At 27.0% G+C, this 21,186-nt stretch overlaps 1 protein-coding gene across 1 annotated transcript in view; it reads right to left on the reverse strand.

The window, feature by feature from the left end:
* The window catches only part of LOC107441943 (tachykinin-like peptides receptor 99D), an 88,453-nt gene extending 75,990 nt beyond the window's left edge, over window positions 1-12,463 (reverse strand). The window contains exon 1 of the mRNA XM_016055365.4: window positions 12,360-12,463. The gene's annotated coding sequence lies outside the window, so the exon portion shown is untranslated. The remainder of the gene's footprint in view (window positions 1-12,359) is intronic.
* Window positions 12,464-21,186: the final 8,723 nt, after the last annotated feature.

Raw genomic sequence — 21,186 nt, forward strand, 5'->3', positions numbered from 1 at the left:
ATTGATTTTAATTATGGGGTTGGAATCTATTTTAATAGTAAGTATTACAGTAAAAATTGTTTTCTTAGAAAAAAATAATTAAAGTATGCATTTATCGGACAAAGGATTAAAGGATTAAATATAAATTTCATTTATATTAAAATGCTAGATAATTTATAATGTTTATGAGCTGCAGGACATACATGCAGTTAAATATTTTAATTTTTCGTTCAAAGTAATGGCTTAGAGTATTTTACGTATTACTGGTAAACTTGCAGTAGCTGTTATGGGATTTAGCTATAGACTAAATTATATACAATTGGAGTTTGCAAATATGTACATTGATGTTCAGCGTCATACGAAATAATTATCATTTCAGGCTTTCTGAATTCTCTACCGTAAATGTACGAACAATTTAGTAATGAAGATCATCTTAGAACAATTAATACCAGTATACAATTAATACCAGTATATGATCAATTGGTTTATATAGAAATCTGTTGAATTGTTTGAGAATTATTTTAATCTTAAGTTTATATTGCTATTATTATGCTTGACACAAAAAGGAAGAAACTAAATAACGAATTCAAGAAAAAATTTAAATTTAACTTTGTTAAATTTACTTTTTTTAATCATTATTTTTAAAATACAGTGAAATGTTTAAATAGGTAATTACAAAAACGCATACCCTGCAATATAGATAAATTTTTATTGCAAACATCCACGATGAACTCTCACATATGCGAATGACTCAAGATGAAAAACTATATCATTTTAAAAATGAAAATTTTCTTTATAAAAATGAAAAGAAACATCATTAAGAATTGAAACACATTACAATAAAATACTAAAAAATAAATACAACTTTGGAATCATCCTGTATTATTATTAAATTTGGGAAGGATAAGACATTTTGAATCAACATAAAAACATTTTTATTGATTGAAAAATGTCCCTGAAGAAGAAGACCCGTTTTAAAATATATCCTACGCAACAACTCCTTGTGCTGCAATAATCGTTTAAATACGAGAGCAAATGTAATTTTATTCTCTTAAGACAAATTCCCGAGGGTGCAATATATGTGGAAATGAAATTATGCGCATCGAACAAAAGAGCCCCAAAGTTCAGCATCTCTTTCTTTGACTGTAACTTTAACAAACACTAAGTTTCATATTGGTCCATTAGCAATTATGTTTAAAAGGGGTTCAATATTTTGAATTGCAAAGTAATATTAAGAGATTTATTTTTATTAGTTCGTATTATGAGCTTTTCTTTTAAAATATGAGCATTTTGAAACATCTTTATATCTAAAAAGTCGTTGGATTAGTCATAAATATTAATAAAAATGCTTTCATTCTTAAATAGAGAATTTTGAAATTATTATTAACAAAAACAAATTTTATCTTAATAAATTCCAATTGGATACACGAATTTAGAAATGCTCGATTTTATAATAATTTCTAAAAGAATTCTACAGTTGATTTCAAGCAAAAAAAAAGTCCATGAAGACAGCTTTATTAGCTCTATTCTAGTGAAATAATTCAAGCTAAATGATTAGTGTTTTTTATACAAAAATATTGTACCGATACTTCCAAGTAGACAAAGTAGAAAAGATAATGTTTCCATTAATTCTCCCCTTTCTCTGAAGTGCATTTAAACTTTATCTTATATGTAAAGTAGTGTGCGAGAACAGTAGAGTGATGCGAATTTGTAATAAATGTAAACTTTTAAAAAACGCAACTCCAACACAAAAACTAAAAATTAGCAACTCTAAATTATATAAGTAAATAATGTCAAATTCAAATATTTTCAACTATTCGCCTTTTTATCTCACCTTGCTTTTGCCATTAATTTTTATAAGTTATTATAAAAGTTTTGAAATTATTTTCCGTTAAATTGAAATTACACTTCATTTCTTAAGGACAATTTACATTTATTAAAATTTTTGCACTAAATAAAAGGTATGTCATTTCGTCAAATATCCATTTCTTTTATTCTAACTAATTTGAGTTATGAATAGATATAATGCAGGGTAGGGGGCAGGGAACTGTCCTTGCATCAGAAAGGTTCTGGGTTCGAATCCCGGGCAAGGCATGGATGATTCTTTCTCTCTGTGTGTTCCATGTCCTTTCTCCTTTGTGTCTGTGAATGTGACCCGCCCTCTGAACGGGTTTGTGGTTGAGTAAATGGTGTGGCAGAAGTCGAATTCTTGGCCATAGATGGCGCCACTGAAAAACAACAAGAACAAGCGCACTCCCTCTGCCTAAGCAGGCATACGACAAAAAAAATATATATATGTAATGAATTAAAAATGAAACTAGTTTTAAAAAAAGTGAAATTCAGGGCCACATGATCATCCTAAATGGTCGTTATTAACGCTTCAGTTCTTCATTTCTGTTTGAAATTATCAATTCTCGTGCTCAGTGCTGTTGGCACTTTGCTTCTATTTTCATTCGCGTATCCATTATAGAACTATGCAACTCCTAGGTGTATTCTTTGCAATATTTTATATCCTGCGCTATGGGATCCCTTAAGAACAGAATGACCATGCAACTAAATCAAAACTAAGCACTCAAATTAAGTAAATCTCCTTTTAACCATTTCATAAGAAATTTTTCCTAATGATATCAAAAGTCAAAATAATCTCTAAATAATTTTTTATGATTTTATAAATGCAATAAAGATTTTTTTTTCCAATGCCCACTTGGGAAAAGTCAATAGACGCATTTGAAGGGCAGATTTGTTGGCACACTCTTTCAGGGGCACCATATCAGGTGGGGCATCGTTGCTCCGACAGAAGGGACAGATAGTACAAAGAATGAAAGAACATCCATGCCTCTCCCGGGATTCGACCCCAGAAACTTTCTGATGCAAAGCCAGTTCCCGGATCCCTAAAGAGGCCGGTCAACAAGATTTATTCATATAAAGTGTGATGCAGAAGCTAAAAAATAAGTTTTATGCATATTTTTGCAATAGGATGGTTTTAGTGTGGTGGATTAAAAGGTGAATATTTCCGTATTTACACAAAATAAGAATTAATATTTTATAAAAGTAATTCAAAGAAATATTATAACACTTTTTCACTTAGTATTTCTATTTAATAAACCTTATTATTTATAGACTTTCTTTAATTAATAGTAATCACTATTTTACACTGTAATCGCGACAATGGTGCACCTTTGTCCCAGTCTCTACATTAAAAACTCTGCCGCTGTGCTAGAATCAATATAAAATGCATAGTCTCTTAAAATGTGTTTTTTTACTATTAAAAATAATAAGCAGTTGCGTTAAATAACTAATACGCGCTGTAATGCCTCATTTTCTGCATGATTTATTCTAACTTAATCTGAGATAAAAATAATAAAATCGCAAAGGTGCTAAAATTGTGCTGCTGGTTCTATCTTGTAGAAATGTTGTACAGAATAAGAATTATGAACTGGTATAAGCTATAATATTGATAAATAGGTTTTTTATACAGACTGCTATAACGAAGAAAAATTTAGTGTGTAGGGCGAGTCATCTCGTACCTTGCCCAAAACTAATATTCCTAGAAGACGAGTTATCTCCTCCACCGTGATGATACAGTTAAGAGTACTTCATCATTTAAAAAAGTTACTGATCAATAAAGCTGCACTCAATCTTACAATAATAATGAGAATAAATTAAGATTTAATTTTTAACTTGAAATAAAATTTAAAATAAGGTAATAAAATAACGAAGGACTCATTTCGAGAAAAATCTGAAGGAAAAAAAAACTAGTTACTATATTCCTGAAAGACGAGTTATCTCCTCCACCGTGATGATAGAGTTAAGAGTACTTCATCATTTAAAAAAAATTACTGATCAATAAAGCTGCACTCAATCTTACAATAGTAATGTGAATATATTAGGACTTAATTTTTAACTTGAAATAAAATTAAAAATAAGGTAATAAAATAACGAAGGGCTCATTTCGAGAAAAATCTGAAGGATAAAAAAACTAGTTACTATATTCCTGGAAGACGAGTTATCTCCTCCACCGTGATGATAGAGTTAAGAGTACTACATCATTTAAAAAAATTACTGATCAATAAAGCTGCACTCAATCTTACAATAGTAATGAGAATAAATTAAGACTTAATTTTTAACTTGAAATAAAATTTAATATAAGGTAATAAAATACCGAAGGACTCATTTCGAGAAAAATCTGAAGGAAAAAAAAACTAGTTACTATATTCCTGGAAGACGAGTTATCTCCTCCACCATGATGATAGAGTTAAGAGTACTTCATCATTTAAGAAAATTACTGATCAATAAAGCTGCACTCAATCTTACAATAGTAATGAGAATAAATTAAGACTTAATTTTTAACTTGAAATAAAATTTAAAATAAGGTAATAAAATAACGAAGGACTCATTTCGAGAAAAATCTGAAAAAAAACTAGTTACTGATTTATCACACACGGTTTAAAAAATGTATCGAGATTTGATCTTTGAAAATTCTTTAACATTTTCAATTCTTGAAAATGTAAATCCCAGATTACAGTTCTTTCTGAAACAAGCTTTAACTTAGATTGTAACAGTTGACAAACAACATTTATGTCTTATAAATCTAAATTTACATAATTTGCTTATTGAAAACGAAATGAAAATTAAATGACAAAAGCAAACTAAAATTAAAAATAGTCTGTTCGCGTATTGAATACATAAACTTTAATATTCTTAAATATTTTTTAATGGAAATTATGTAAACGCAAAAAAGTTTTTTTTTTAAATTCAAAATTTTTTAATACATAAGAAGTTGGAAATTTGGATTGAGGTAAAAAAAGACAAAAATTTACAATGGAAATACCTGATAGTTATAAATACTGACAAGAACACCAAGATGATTTTTCTCTTTATTTAATTTTTTTCATACCAAAATTTTAAAGGATTATAAATTTTTTTTATTGAATTTTTATTAAATCTATTATTCTTATCAATAATATCATTTGCATTTTTATTGCCTTCTCTTTTAATACTATTCTTAACAGTATAGATGCGAGTCATTTTATTGTGATGGTATAGAAATATCGTACAATCTTTAAAAATTATGTTTGCTGCAAGTATAGATAAATCAGAAAAAAAATTCTATTTGCTAAGAGAGTAAAAAAATAAATAGATAACTGAAAAGGAATTCTACCACAGTTTAGAGATTATTCAATTATGAGAGGAATCAAACAAATAGGAATGGGTGGGTACTTGCGGAAATGCTAAGAAAAATTGGTAAATAAAATAGTAATGAATTAAAGTTGGACTATTTACGCTTCCATTGCCCCAGTTTTTTTAATTTTATTATTCTTGTTGCAATGCTTTAATCTTGTTAAAGAACCATTTTCTTATATGATAACAAATGATTCTTTAAATTAACAATTTTTATTACTTTTACAATTAAATATTATACGACTGTATGCTGCAATCATGCGACTGATTTTTAAGCAAAAGTTTAAAGAATTATGTTATACCGTAATAAATTCGCCTTTCCAAATTTATTACTGATCAGGGAGAAAAAAACATTACATTTCTTGGTTTATTTAATACGGTATCAATTTTAAATATTGAAAGCATTAAGACTGTAAAACTAAATGTTGTCACTTGCATTGCAAAGTATAATTTGTAGAATAAGCATAATTTTTCATCGTAAACCTTTTTCTTAAAATTCAAGTGCATTTTAAAAACTATTCATATTAACGTTGCTTACTATTCTTGCACTTACCGTAAAGTTCATGCATTTATTTATATTCATATGTATTTTGTGATATTGTATTCTATACAAGAATTTCATATATTTTTAAAGTTTAATAATATAAATTCATTAAAAATCATTATGTTTTCAATGTTAAATTAAATTAAACAAATTATTTACTTATATTCAGTTAAACTTAAATTGTGAATTTTATTCTTGAACACTTTCGAAAATTTATATTTCTGAAATTGTTTTGACAAATATATATGTCCTCGTATCTTAGTCTATGTTTTTATGTAAATAAACTTATACCTGTGCTATGCGCTGCCTTAAATAAATATCAATCTAATAAATTCTTCTAAAATAAATATTTTATTCATATATTTCTGCGAAACAAATTAATGTTTCTTTCTCATAAAAGTTATGAAATATACAAAATGGAAATGAAAGGTATATTTTGTATAATTATTAATAAAGTTATTATTTTTCTACTTTGGCATTGAAATGCTAATGTATTTAAGCTATTCGAGACTAGTTAATTGTCTATATAAGACTGAGTGCATCAACCGATAAGAATTTTTATTTAAAAGTGGTAATCTATTAAGATAGTGTATAAAAATGTTTTATTCTCTCATTTTGTCTTGTGTAAAAAAATCTATAACTTATGAATGCAATCTAATGAATTGAAATTCACTAAATCTAAGACGTAAAAGAAAAGATAGATTTACTGCCATTTTATAAATTATAAAAATTAAATATTGTTGTAATCATCCATATATGAAAATTTTCTTTTATCTATGAGTTCTATTCATTAGTAAATATTGGAAGAATATTTGAATTTTATGAACTAGTAGTATTTTTTAAATTTTGATATTTATTTAGTGCTATTCGGATTTATATAAGCAATATTTTTCATATTTTTAAAATATTACTTTGTCACAAAGTCACATAGCCTGACAAAAGCTTTAGAGTGGGTGAAATAAATTTCTCTGAAAACTTTTTTACTCATTTTCAAGTTTGCCAAACATACTTAATAAATTTAATTAATATTAATTAACCTTTTCTTCTAAAATTTTATGAATAAAGTACGAAGACAGACACAACACACTTAAAAAATGATAAATAAGGAATGAGACAAACAGATACTATTACGCAGTTTAAATTTTAAATTCTTGCTTTGAATGTATTTAATAATGCTGAACTTATGATTAAATTAATTAAAAAACGGAATAAAAAAAACAATTTTAACATACTCCACAGTTGTATCATTAAGAACAGAATTTATGAAGGTAAATTTACAATTAAAAGAATTTTCTCATGTAACAATTTCTTTATAGCATACTTTGAATTTATCCTTTTTTAATAAAATGTTGGACAATTGTAGGAAAAAAATTGTAAGTAATCTTGGACTCAGACACAGAACTCCTTTTTAAATTTGAACATTCCAAACTGTAAAAACTCTGGATCAAAATACGGTAAAATATCCGGAACCAAGTGTGCTAGCACATTTCACCTTAAAATCCACTTATACCGGAACTTGTTACAAGACAAAAAATCTGATAGATTTTAAATATTGCTATTATTCTTACTGTGAAATTAACGGTATAATATTCTACGGTAAATATGAATTTTACGGTTGAATGGATTTTATGGGTAAGGAACCAAAATTGCTAGCACTTCATATCGTAACTTTATCTAGAATTTTTTGCAATGTAGTTTGTCGAAAATAATTTGAAATTTTTATTAAAGATAAATTCATTTCACGTGATTGAATGATATAGCAATAGTTGTTGCTTGTAGCAGTCAAGAAAAATATTTGAAAATATGTAGTCATCAGACGAAGATCTTCATTTTATATCGAAGCACATCAACTTGTCTTTAGGTGGTGAGAAAACTAATTGATTTTAAAAAACACTTTGGCGTATTTCTAGCAACAAATTCTGGTTATAATCTTTAGGAAACTATTGAAACCTGAATTGCCATTACACACAGAGCTCCTGTGAAGATTTCAGAATTCAAGTTAGTTGAAAAAGGAACGAGATTGTGTTTGCAATAAATTTTCAGTGGGGATAACGGGGGAAAAACTATGAGTTGCTAGAAAATAATTGAAGCGTATTTTGTCACCAAATATAAATTTCCTATAGAAATTCGAAGGAATTAGTCCGAAAACTTATTTAAAAAGCTGTTGAAATTCTGATTGCACTCACTGAAACAAAAAAGCGAGTTCTTTAAACTTTGTAATAGTGTGTATATGTTTGTCGCAGTTCTTCAGAAATGTTTTGAATCATTTCTTGCGGGTTTCTTTTATACGAAGCGTTTCCTATAAGTCTTCCTTAATATTTCAGGAACCTGTTGTGGGGCTTGGCTACCAACAATGAGAATCGACATGTCGATTCAAAATTAGTTTCTGAGCTTTTTACAGTGCAGATTTGAAATCTATAATATGAAAGTATCAAATATGTGTTAAAAATAACATGCAGAAGAAAAAAATATTCCCCAGTGTATTTTATACCCCTAATTAAGAAATAATTATCAGAAAAATTATATATATAAATAATTACCAGCTAAATAATGTTAATCTTTAAAGAAAATTAGGAATAAAAGGGTTTCACAAACAATAATTATAGTATAATTCACCTAATTAAAGAAATATTTAGAAACAAGCATAAGTGAATCGTAGTGAAAATGACAAAATGGAGAAGATGTCAACATAGTGGTAAAAATAGTTATGCTTAAAATTGATACACAGGCTCATATCAACAAAAAGAGAGTGGTTAGTAAAAGCAATGGGTTTATTCACAAAACTGGCCTTGGTGTTGGATTTCATCAAGAGTTATCTTTATTGTTCTATTATGCAACTTTTGAAGTAAAGTAGTTGCAACGAAACTACGAGAGAAAAGTTAGCTTTATTGCTTTTATTAAATTTCAATGATAATAAGTAAGCATAGATGGCAGATATTAGCTGGTAGTCTAGCAGTCAGACTAACTGGTAGTCAAGTGCTGGCGTGTAGATTGCTATGCATTTTGTATTACGCTATAAATTTATAATTACTATTTGGGTGAAGATGAACATGTTGTAGTCTGGGTATGATGATTTAGTAAGATATGTCAGTCCCCCTTGAAGAAGTTTCTATATTATTGGGGCATGCATTGCAAATTTCTAATCGCATGTACTCTATCATGGTGCAAAGGATTATTTTAGATCTTTTTAATTACTTTTATGAATGGTTAAATTGATGAAAATTAATCTCTACGTTGATTTTAAAAACAATTATAATGTAACGTATCTAAAAACAAACAAATATTTATTATTGCATAAGGGTATTGGCATAATTTTGTCCAAAAAATAAATGAATTTTAGGAAATAAGAATAACACCAGATAATTTTTTTTCAATTTTCATCAGGTAAAAACCTTAAAAACTGTGCATTTTACATTTTTTGAAAGACATTGCACTTTACGCGTTTACTATGCAGAATAGAGTAAATATTCGGCAACAATTTGCTGATGAAAAATAAATAAAAAGATAAAAAGCCTATGTAGACCTTTCTTTTGACATCTCCTCTTAGACAGATGAGTTCGGGGTCGTGAAAAGTGTTTTTTTACATCAACCAACTCTGAATAAAATACTTATACAACATTTTCTGTTCTTATAAGAGATTTTTGAAATTTTAAACTCACGTTTTTGCGTGATCAATGCAGGAAAATAAAAGGATTTTACAGACTGTGTCTGAAACATAAAGAGAAAGAGAAAGGAAGAAACAAAACATAGGGAAACAACTGCATTTCAGGATTGTAGAAATCCTATTTTTTTCTTCTGAAGATATTGTACAGCATTCTTGGAGAGCACAGAGTCTTAGTTTTCGTTCCAAAAACAATTTATTTATTATATTTTTCAAAATAACTGTTTCTTTATTCATTCGATTGAAGTTAATATAATTTTTTACGTCATGGAAAGTGGAATCAGCTATTTTTACTAAACTAAAGAGATATCACATTCTCGAAGCTATAAATCTGTATTATAAGATATCTTAGAAACTCTGAGATATCTGATGCATAAAACTATACAAATCATTGAAATATGGAAGAAGGACCGCAAGAAGAAGAGTATAAAGCGCGCACAGATAAAAAAAGAAAGATGAAGTACCGTAATTAACTTTTGACCTAATTAATGGATTTTTACGCATGTATTCATCATATTCTCAAACATGTAGATTACGAAAGATAAAAACTTTTAGAATTCAATCTTCATCGTTTCGGGAGGCGTGAACTCAAATATGTCAATTAGTTTGACCAGACAATCTTAAAGCTGTGAAATCAGTCACAAAAATGACATTTCTGTATATGCATACTTTTATTTGATAGAATCTGATTCCCTACCCTTATGATGTAGGGTTAGTCACAATCTATAAAATATGATAAAAATGGTTTAGTCAAGAGAGAGTTCAAAAATTTGGAACTCTTTATGATATTTTTTTTTTTGTGTGTGTGTATTTCACCATATCTAGAATTTTCTGATCAAACATTTTTCCCACATTTATAAATTTGCTTTCCAAATATAATCCCATGCAAAAAATAAATTTTAATAATTATCTAGTGTTTTATGAATTGTAAGGTATACCCATTTTTTATATTGTTTTAAAGAATGCAATTTTATATAGAAAAATACAAAATTTGAGAAAAATCGATAGAACAGTTTCAAAGAAATTCTATTAAAAAGAAATGTCTATGTAAAATTTAATCTCTTAGAAATTATTTTTCGGATTTCGTTAAAATTTAACATTTTGCCGTACAAAATTACAATCCTTAAATTATTTTTTAATGTGTGTACTTCACAATTAAATTTTTTATTAAATTATTAATTCAATAAAATTTTTTCAACTTATAATTATTAAATAAAATAATAAATAATAATAAAAACTAAAAAATACTTTTTGTACGAAATTAGCTTGAATAAACTAATTTAATAGTATGAAACAATTTTTTTATCATCTTTTGCATAAAAATATCATTAGACAAACGAATTTTATAAATGTGTGCAAAAATTTTTCAATTTCATTGAAAATTTCTCGATATATGGTGAAATACTCAATAAGTAAAATTAACATACAGGGATCCAAACTTCGGCAAGCTTTCCTGGCTAAATTTTTGGGACTATATTCCCCGAATTGAGCAAACGACTCTAATTTAAAGGATAAGGAACAAAAATCCATTTAAAAAATTATATGTTAATTCAGAGCAAGTACAATTTCTTGTCTGATTTTTGGATTAAAATATTGTCTGCCCTAACTAACTAGCTTATTTGCAACTTGAAATCTTCACTTTCGAACCATTAAGATTGAGTCCTAGTATTTTGAATTTAGATCATTTGATCAAACGTTATTCATGGTGTTTCTTTTTTTCTTTGTGCACAGTACATATGTAGATACATTCATAGATAGATACTCTCTGCAGTGATCTGTAATATCTAAAAGACGTGTGGAATAATTTTAAGAACTATCTGTTTCAAATCAAATGACGTTGTATTTCGTGTCTGGAATTAATAAAAATCATTGTAAATTAAGCAAGGTTCAAAAACGAAGCAATAAAAAAGAAGAACAATCTTCAAGGATTCAACAGAGCCATGAATCGCCGTTTAAATGAAAAACATAAAACCTCATTGATTCCATTTTTTACTTAAGTAACTCATTTTATCAGAGTTATAATAAACAAAGAAGTGATTAAGTGATTAATATAATAATGTATGATCGTGGAAAGGAGAAATAAATAAATTCTTCCAAATAAATGATTTTAATACCCCCTTTAACTTTTGATATAAACCGAAGCCTTACTTTCCCGTCAATTCAAACCACAAAAGGGTGAATAATTAGAAAAAAAACTTCATTTAAGCCAATAAGTTGTATTTAATCCAAATAAGAGCAAATCTATGTTCTTAAAAAATTGCTTAAGTTATGGTAAAAATAATGGCAAACTTTGTATTTACATTATCTCTACATTTTCAATGTTTTAATTAATATGTTTTTATACAGTACTGATAAAAACAAACAATGAATTTGCATTCTCAAATTTTTTGTTAAACGTTTTGGTAAAAATTAGCAATAAATTTATTTAAATTATTGCAATCTGTTTTGAAATGTAGAAAAAAAAATTTTTTAGTTAATGCTGCATAAAATGTAATCTTTCGGAACTTTATTACTGATCTTTTCCCAAAATGTTAAAATTTAAATTCTTTAAAAAGCATTTTGTAATTTTTAAAAAATTTTCATTTGCTAAGAGTACATTAATGCATTTCAAAATACATGCATTTTTTAAAATTATTTCATGTGTTTTGAAAAGCATTAAAGCATGCAGGCTTAAGAATTTCAATATAATACTGAAGATAATTTATATTTCTAATTAAAATAATACAAATCTTCCTATATTTCTACCGTTTTCTATGAAAGATCAAAAATTTTGTTTTAAGCAGTTTTATAATTATAAAAATAAATACCTATAGTTTGTTGGAAGAATCGTTTTGGTTGAAACAGCAAAGTTTATCAAAAGTTTTATCTTTTTAAATTATTTTTTTATTTCATCCATATTTTAAGAATTTGTAAATAAATATACATTTAAAAAATATGAATAGATAAATGAAAAAAAAATAGAATTTAGAATTATTCACAAAGAAACTCACTTACAGGAGCAACAGTAGCCGAAGAAATTTCATCTTTAACCTCTTTCGGAGATGGATCATCTCAAACTTCACTCCACAGTTGAGAGTATTCTTGTTCGCATAACTTATGCCGGCTCTACTTGGCGCCAGAATTCACTCGCCTTGGCGAATTTCTTCTCAACTAAGATGAGTACTCCTGTCAAAGTTTATACTTATAAACTTGAATAAATTGGATAGATTTCGCTAATTTATTTTTACTAAAACACATGGTTTCATCTGTAAATATTGTAAGAACATCGAATTTTCAGCTTTTAATTATTTGTTTATAGTTTTATTTTGAATAAAAACTTAAAATTGATAACATATTACTAAAAAATTTATTTTTATAATTTAAATGCATAATATATTTATTCCAACAATCATCTGTATGTCTTAAGGAGACTAGAAAGATCTTGATTGTAAAAATATGAAACAAATTTTTACCACAACGTAATAACTAAATAACGTGACAGCATAATTTTCGTATTAAATTACGAAAATCAAAAAATGATAAAAGAAAAATGATCATGTTGCAGCAACCAGAGGAAATCTTTGAAATCTTACACTGTATATTCCATGCCATAAAAATTTCTAAAAAAAGAGCAAAAATCTTTGGATGTCATCAGGATAAACGTCATAATGAATTTTACCTGTAAATTACTAAATTGAGTACTTGCAATTCAAGGAGCAGAAGATCTCGGATACCCACACATATGACCTATGATGTCAGCGACAGAAGATCGTTTATATGCAAAAGGGCATGTTTAAACTGATCATAAGTTAGAGTGTTAATTAACGTGAAGTTAATTAAATAGAACACCGTATTGCACATCGAATTTGTTGAAATATAAATATTTCTCATCTACATCTTTTATCTAACATAGATTTTTCATTTGTTTACGCATTTCACTGTAACCGTGATATATTTTTGCTTTGTGTACCTGGCAATTTCGATACCTAAATAGTTTATTTACTTTCTGCATGGCTTCGGGTCTGTCTTTGTGTTAAGTAAGAAATATATACTGAAGGAAATAAAATCTTTGTAAAAGTAATCTTCGTATAGTAGAATGCGTCCTTTAAGTGACTTGATACTTGACAGTTTTTTCTTACTCAAAATGGAACGGAAAAGCAGCTGCTAAAGTAAACAAAGGTCATGTTTCAACAACCAATCAGGATCGAGATACCCACGCTAATAATACCCACACTCGAGATACCACATCATTATCACCTTTAATGGTATATACCTGTAATATTTATCATTTCTTTAAAATATTTTTCTAGAGCTTCAGTTTTGATGATTATTAAAGGACCATATATCACGTACTACGCAAAACGTATTTGTGAAATTTTTATTAAAGGTTTGAAAAGTGATGCTTTTACATTAAAATATAATGAAATTATGTGAAATGATCTCATTACAATAACTTTTAAGATAAACATTGGTTGCGTATTTGCAATTATTTAACGGTAAATAATTATAAAAAAAATTTTTTAAATATTTTTTTTAAAATTATATTTTGCATCGTTGCTAAAGAAATTCTTCAGAGAATTGCATTCAACGATTTTTTTTGTAAATTAATCTTAATATTAATTTGTAAATCGTGACGATTAATATGTGAATTAATCATTTGTAAATAATTATTAAATACAAAAGCATTTAAATAAATATTTGTCTATTTACAAGTACTAAAAAAAATCTAAATGGAGCTCCAGAAAAGCAAGATTGAAATAACATCCATATCAAGTCATTAAATAAATCTAGGATTCAAATATGTGGTAATACTATGAAAAAATCCAAGATATTTCCACTGATAAGTATTTAATTTTGATGTTACCGTCTGTTCATAGTCAAAAACAAACCAAAAGAAAATAATAATTGAGAAACTGTGCATAGGAGTTGGTGGTGTGAAAAGTAGTTGGGGAGAGGGAAAGTATCTGTAAGTACAAGGTTTATACTTCTTAATCCTAAAGGAAATAAAAATATTTATTTTTGAAGAACAGAACAAATTTCCTGATTCCTCTAACTGTGGACAATTTTAGGCATATTTTATTTTTATCAGCGTCAGAAAAAAAAACTTACAAGCAATCAATAATTATTAACCACATTTTTTTAAAAAGTATGTTAAAGAAAAAATTAATTCATAAAAAAACTTAATGCACAAAATTTATATAATTTCCATTTTTTTCCTTCTAATTTGGAATGGGTGCACCAGCAATGCAGAACATCTTTATACAAGCTCCAAGTTCCAATCACCTGTGGACAACTTGTTAGACAGTCAATGCATAAAAAGTAGACAGGTAGAGGAAAAGTTTATTTTTCTTAAATATGTTGGAAATATTGAATGTTAACTCCAAAAGTGTATTCTGTTTACTATTTTAATGAAAGAGTTTTACTTTTTTTTCGTTAAATTGCGTTCATAAGCAAAATGGCGAGTAATAGTTGAGGCAAGTTTTTCCTCATAAGTTAGAATGTTAATGAACATAAAGTTAAATGCAGAGCCAAAATTAAATTATTAATTAATTAATAATGAAGTTAATTAATTACAGACAAAATTTTTTGAAATATAATTCTTTTTCGCCTACGTCTTTTACTTAACTTACAGATTCATTATTTGTTTATATCTTTTATTGTAACCGTAATATATTTTTGCTCCGTGTACCTGGTAACTACGATAGATAATTAATTTGCTTATGTTCTGCATGGCTTCGGGCCTGTCTTTGTGTTAAGAAATAAATATATAGAGAAAGAATTTAGAAGAAGTCCCTCAAGAGAATTGATACTTGTGGGTTTGGCTTACTCGAAACAGAATGGAAAAAACAGTGGCTAACGTAAACAAATGCTACGTCTCGACAACCAGTCAGGATTGAGATACTCCCCCCCTTACGTCACTTGCAGACATACCATTGTTTTTAATTCAGTCAGTTTGAATAAGTAAGTTGTTGTGCTCTTCAATAATTAAGAATTCTGTTAGAGATAAAAAAAAAATCCTTGCCTGACTTTTTTACTTCACAGCGTTTTTTTTTTATTTAGTTTTTTGAACTAATTAAAATATTAGGTGCAGATTACTTGTCTACTTTTACTTAAATTAAATATAGAGGGAGTAACAAGAAAAGAAATATTAAAATTGTTATTTCATTGTTTATAAATTGAGCATAAAATGTAGATAGCGAGTTTGAAATCAATATTAAGAAATACTTTTTTTCTACGCTTAATAAAGTTTTCCAAATACGCAATTTCTTAAATCTGCTTTATATTGTTTAAAAAAGTTAAGGAGAATTAATGTTTGCTAAATAATAATTTTAAAAAAAATACTTCATGTGTTTCATAAAAGATAAAAAGTGTCATATACAGTCAGATATTTTCAAGAAATGTTTGCTAAAGATTAATTGACATAATGATAAATTATAAACCTCATATTTTATTACAAACTGCATAATTTGGATAATTTCCTTCAGTCAATAAATAAAAAAATATTGCGTAGAATTAATATTTTTTGACACAGAAGTAAGTTTCCAAAGATAAATATTACGTTATAAAGTAATATTATTCAAATAAGAAATTGAATTGAATTTGCTTGAGAGGTTAGAATAATAAGCTTTTGATGTAAAATGTCTAAAATCAAAACAAATTCAATGAAAACTTTTCGATTCCGCATATGTTGGTTCGCAACGATGCTTCAAGCGAGGATATTTATTGAAAAACACAAATATTTGACGAGTATCAAGATTCTTGACAGAAAATCAGAAATACGAAGACATGGCCAAACATGTAACAAAAACAAAAATATCAAAATAAAATCTTTTTCCTAAAAATATAAGATATATTTTTATTATGTGATTTAAAATATACTTTTGAAAAATGCATGAAGAGAATTAAAGTATTCTTAGTTTAATGAAAATATATACTAAAATTGTTCTATTTAAAATTTCTTATATCGGTCTTGTTTTTGAAACAAATTCATTTCTAACATCCTAAGTTAGAAAAACTGTTAAAAAACATCATTTTGAAAAGATACCGTTTTGATTTCGACTGCGTCTTTGACTGAAAAAAAAGTATTTTCAAAATTATCAGAATATGATAAAGTATACCGTTATTCTGCCCAACAATTCCTAAATAAGAGAAGGCCTCTGAACGGATAAATTTAGTAGTCCGAAGTAACGAACATAAACAGCGCAGTGGTAGTTTAAGAGTTAAGGTAAGTTAATCACTACTTTCGGATCACTTGGCTGCGCAGTGGGGGTTATTACTTTTGGACTACTAAAGGATAATTTCGCCATGATTTTGGTAAATTATCAATAAAATAAGGTTTTGTAGTATGTGATAAAATGTGGTAAAATATAATAATTTTATCCTGATATACCTTAGATCAGAGTTGGGCAAATATGTAATCGATTACATTTTTAGAATACAGTAATCAATTACTTGTAATTGATTCTACAAAATTTGATTACAGCTGTAATCATGATTACAATAGTCAATTACAGTAATCAATTAATTCAAAGTAATTGCGAATACATGTGATTACGAGAAAATCGATTACGGGTAATTATGATTACACGTAATCAACATTTATAACTACCTGTAATCATGATCACCAGTATTCGTGATTATATGTCAATGCGGTTACTTATTATAAAACTATATGATTACAAATAATTACGATTGCATACTATATGCAAATACATTATGTAAGAATTTTTTTGAGGATATATATTTTTATGTGCGTAGAATGTACGCACTCAAGCACTTACAATTTGTGATGATAGTTTGTGAAAATAATGTTTATACGTATGCATGTATTTATGTACGTACGTACATGCATTGAGTAAATTAATGATAATTGCATGTCTGTACAATGTATTAGGTATATACTATGTACGTATTTACGTACAATATGTAAAAATGTTGCTTAAAAGTACACTATATGTACATAGTTGCGTAAATAAAATGAATACATGTATGCATTCACATTTACATGTACATAGATATATGGATCGAACACGCAACGTATGTACTTATATAACTATATACTTTGTTAATATATATGCACATGGAAATACAAAAAATGGTTATATGTACAATGTACGTATGTACGTACAAAGTATATGTGTGCATGATTAAATGTAATGTAGAAATACATGCGTGCATTTAAATATATGTAATTACAATGTACACATACATTGTGCATCTGCTAAAGAAATTTATATCAGTAAAGTTATTAAAGTTTTTTTAAATTTATTCTAAGACATATAAAACTCCATCTCATATTTTTTGGAAAACAAACGATTATCTAATTTTTATATCTCAAAGATCATTTCCACATATAAAATTAACCGTTCTTTTGCTATCTGAAAATTTCTATAAATTATGTTATAAAGAATAAATTTGTAGTGTCAAACATTTTATGAAAATGCCTTAACATTATTTTTTATTCAAACAATTTTAAAATGATATTGAACAATGATGATGAAACAATTAAAGCTGTGAACTAAATTTAAATATCGTTTGATTTTGTTATTTAACTTGCTTGAATCGTAATCAATTAACTTACGCAAATTTTAATTATTGAATTGTATATATATTTAGGCATAAATGTACTGTACGTATGTACAAACATTCATTGAATGTACATATATTGTATACATGCGTACATGCAATGTATGTACATGCATTCATACATAGTACGTGTATGTACAGTATATACGGATATGAATACATGGAACACACGCGTATTGTACATGCGTGGATACATTCATTGGACATATATACATTGCAGATATTGCATATATTAGGATAACATGTATGTACACGCGTAAAATATGTATGAAAGAACATAGTACTTATATAAACATGTACTTGTATATACAAGCGTCATGAACATGGATATACATTTTACATACACAAGTATTTGTATAAATTGTGTATTTGCATATATTCATTGTGCACATGTTTATACTGTTTGCACATGCATACGTAATTATTTGCTATATACATACTTACATATATTTTATGTACACAATATAAGTGTATGTATATGTGTGTGTAACCGAAATGTCTGTACATATGCGTTAGATAATATCATGTGTACATACATTTTATTTATATTCATTCGTGCAATCGTACAAAATGTATCATTATCCGATACATTGCACTATCAACTGCAAAATATAATCCTATATAAGTATATAATAGTCTTGTAATCGTGTTTTTATATTACAAGTAATCATATATTTTGATTACTTGTAATCAAAATTAAAAGTAATTGACTACAGTAATTGGTTATGTTATCACGATTACAATTGTAAACTAAATTATGTATGCTCGTGATCATGAATACAAGTAATTGATTACTGTAATTAAGTACTGTATTCACGATTACAGTTGTAATTGAAATTTGCAGTGGTGATTACAATTAATTGATAACTGTAATTGAAAAATTTAATCGATTACATCTTTGCTCAACTCTGATGTATTCAAATATTATATAAATTGAAATCACGATTACCTGTAATCGCTGTTGCAAGTAATTGATTATATAACAGTAATTATATGTATTCAATTACAGTTGTAATCGATAACTATAATCGAAGCCCAACCCTGCCTTAGATCATGACATTAATACCATTTATTCATCTGAATTTACCGTCTAAATTCGTCTATATTTTGAAATAAATACGTGGCATTATTAATTATTAATTATTAATTATTAATTATTAATTATTAATTATTAATTATTAATTATTAATTATTAATTATTAATTATTAATTATTAATTATTAATTATTAATTATTAATTATTAATTATTAATTATTAATTATTAATTATTAAAATCTGAATATCCGATCACCCGTTATCACATGAATGGAAAAATTACCAAATGAAAAGTTTAAATACTGCATTATAAATGTCCCTACCATACAGTACTGTAATTTTACCTGAACTGTTTTTCTCCGTGTACTTATTTGCAAAAGTTTGTTGATTTAAAGATTTTAAAATGTGCTTATAATCATTATTTTTAAAAAGTATTCCGAAAATAATAGGCGTTCTCAATTAACAAAAATGGAATGAAACAGTGTTTGTTGCATTCTCCTAATGGAGTCAGGGAATTAATTCTCATTTAGTCTTGAAATTACATACAAAGTTTCTTAAGCTTTAATATAACCGTTTGCATATCTGCAACAAATACAACTGATACAAATACAAAAAGTTTATGTACTGACATAAGAGAATTCAGAAGGACGGCATTAGGCAATTACTAGGAAGTCAGGGGAACAACATATGGAAGTGACTTTTAGAATTAAAGTTCAATAGTTGCAAACTTTTTTTGCACGAATATTACTCAAATTGAAATTCTTAAATTGAAATGAATAAATTTAATTTAATTGATGGAATATAAATTTTTGAACATTTGTATCTTTCCCAGATTCAATCTTAAGGCAAACGCTGTATTTGTGGTTTCTTTTAGTTGACACTTAGAGGTTGACTGGTTAAAAATTATTTGAAAAAAGCAGAAATGTTACTATGACATTATTATTTTTTTAAAAGATTGAACAAAACACGCCATGAACCTTTACAAAAAGTATAATATCTTATTTTCTGCTACAAACCTGTTTTTGAACATTTTTTCCACGATGTATGTAACGATTCCCAAAGGCAAAATTTTTTAAATGATGAGAGTTCAATTAACAGGCCAACCTTGAATTATAAGACTTTTAAAAAAGTATATATTAGCATTTACAATAAATAAATAAAACTTGATACAATTATGGTCATAAAATCTGAGATAAACTTTATTTTTTAACTATGCTATTGCATGGTTTCAGTAAAACCTTATTTTTCATTAACCTAAATGATGTAGCTGCCATCTTGCCTTGATTTCAGAACATTTTCTAAGCTTTATTTCGTCAAGGAGATTTATCAACAATGTGGAATGACTGTTTATGCAAGCTTAATGTGAACCGTTTTGTATGTAAACTAGCCATTCTGTGGTAAAATTGTTTTGAGCGCACGTGGTTTATTTTTTGGGGTTTTGTGATACGGTTGCTGAGGACATAAAAATAAACCCTACACTAGTATCAGGGCTCATCTCATTTTCACAATGTTGAAGAATTTCAACAATCAATCTGTTGTCATTTTGAATTATGTCTTATAAACGTAATATAAAAATTTTATTTTTAAGTTTATAATCTTATGATGCAAATTTTTTAATTATTTCTGTGTGTTCAAAATGATGTATAATAATTTATTACCATTTTTTGTCAAATTGGAGGTATTTAGATATAAATGGTTAACAGATCTTCCGTACTTTTCAGGATTTCTTTTATGGTGTGTGGATTTCGTCTTCACAGTGCATCATATCATTGCTGTAAATGGTGGTTATTGGAAATCCTTTTTGTATATCTTTCTCGGTTAGGTACTGTATTTCTTGAAAGGTGTTCAACGAAAATCTGTTGTTTAGCACCTCAATCTGTTACTTCAGTTTTCATTCACTTGAGTGTCGATCATATTCAGTATATCTAGTAACAGTTGTAAACAAATTAATGCAAGTGATCATTGTTTTGATATAAAATAAATTTTGATTATAATTACACTACACTATACATAGTAAAAGAACGTTGGCAATACACTAGTACGGAAAACAATTATATTGAGTAAATTTATTTACTAAATTTTATTATCCAAATTTCCAATTTTATCTATTTAAATTTTACTATCCAAAATATAAAGAATAACTGTGATGAGACACAATTATTCTCTATATTTTGAGAATTTGTTAATGGCCTCCTTAGACCTCTGTAAGCTGAAATATTA

This window comes from Parasteatoda tepidariorum, chromosome 1 (assembly GCF_982258835.1).
Source record: "Parasteatoda tepidariorum strain Cologne lab strain chromosome 1, Ptep-v5.0, whole genome shotgun sequence".
Lineage (NCBI taxonomy): Eukaryota > Metazoa > Arthropoda > Arachnida > Araneae > Theridiidae > Parasteatoda > Parasteatoda tepidariorum.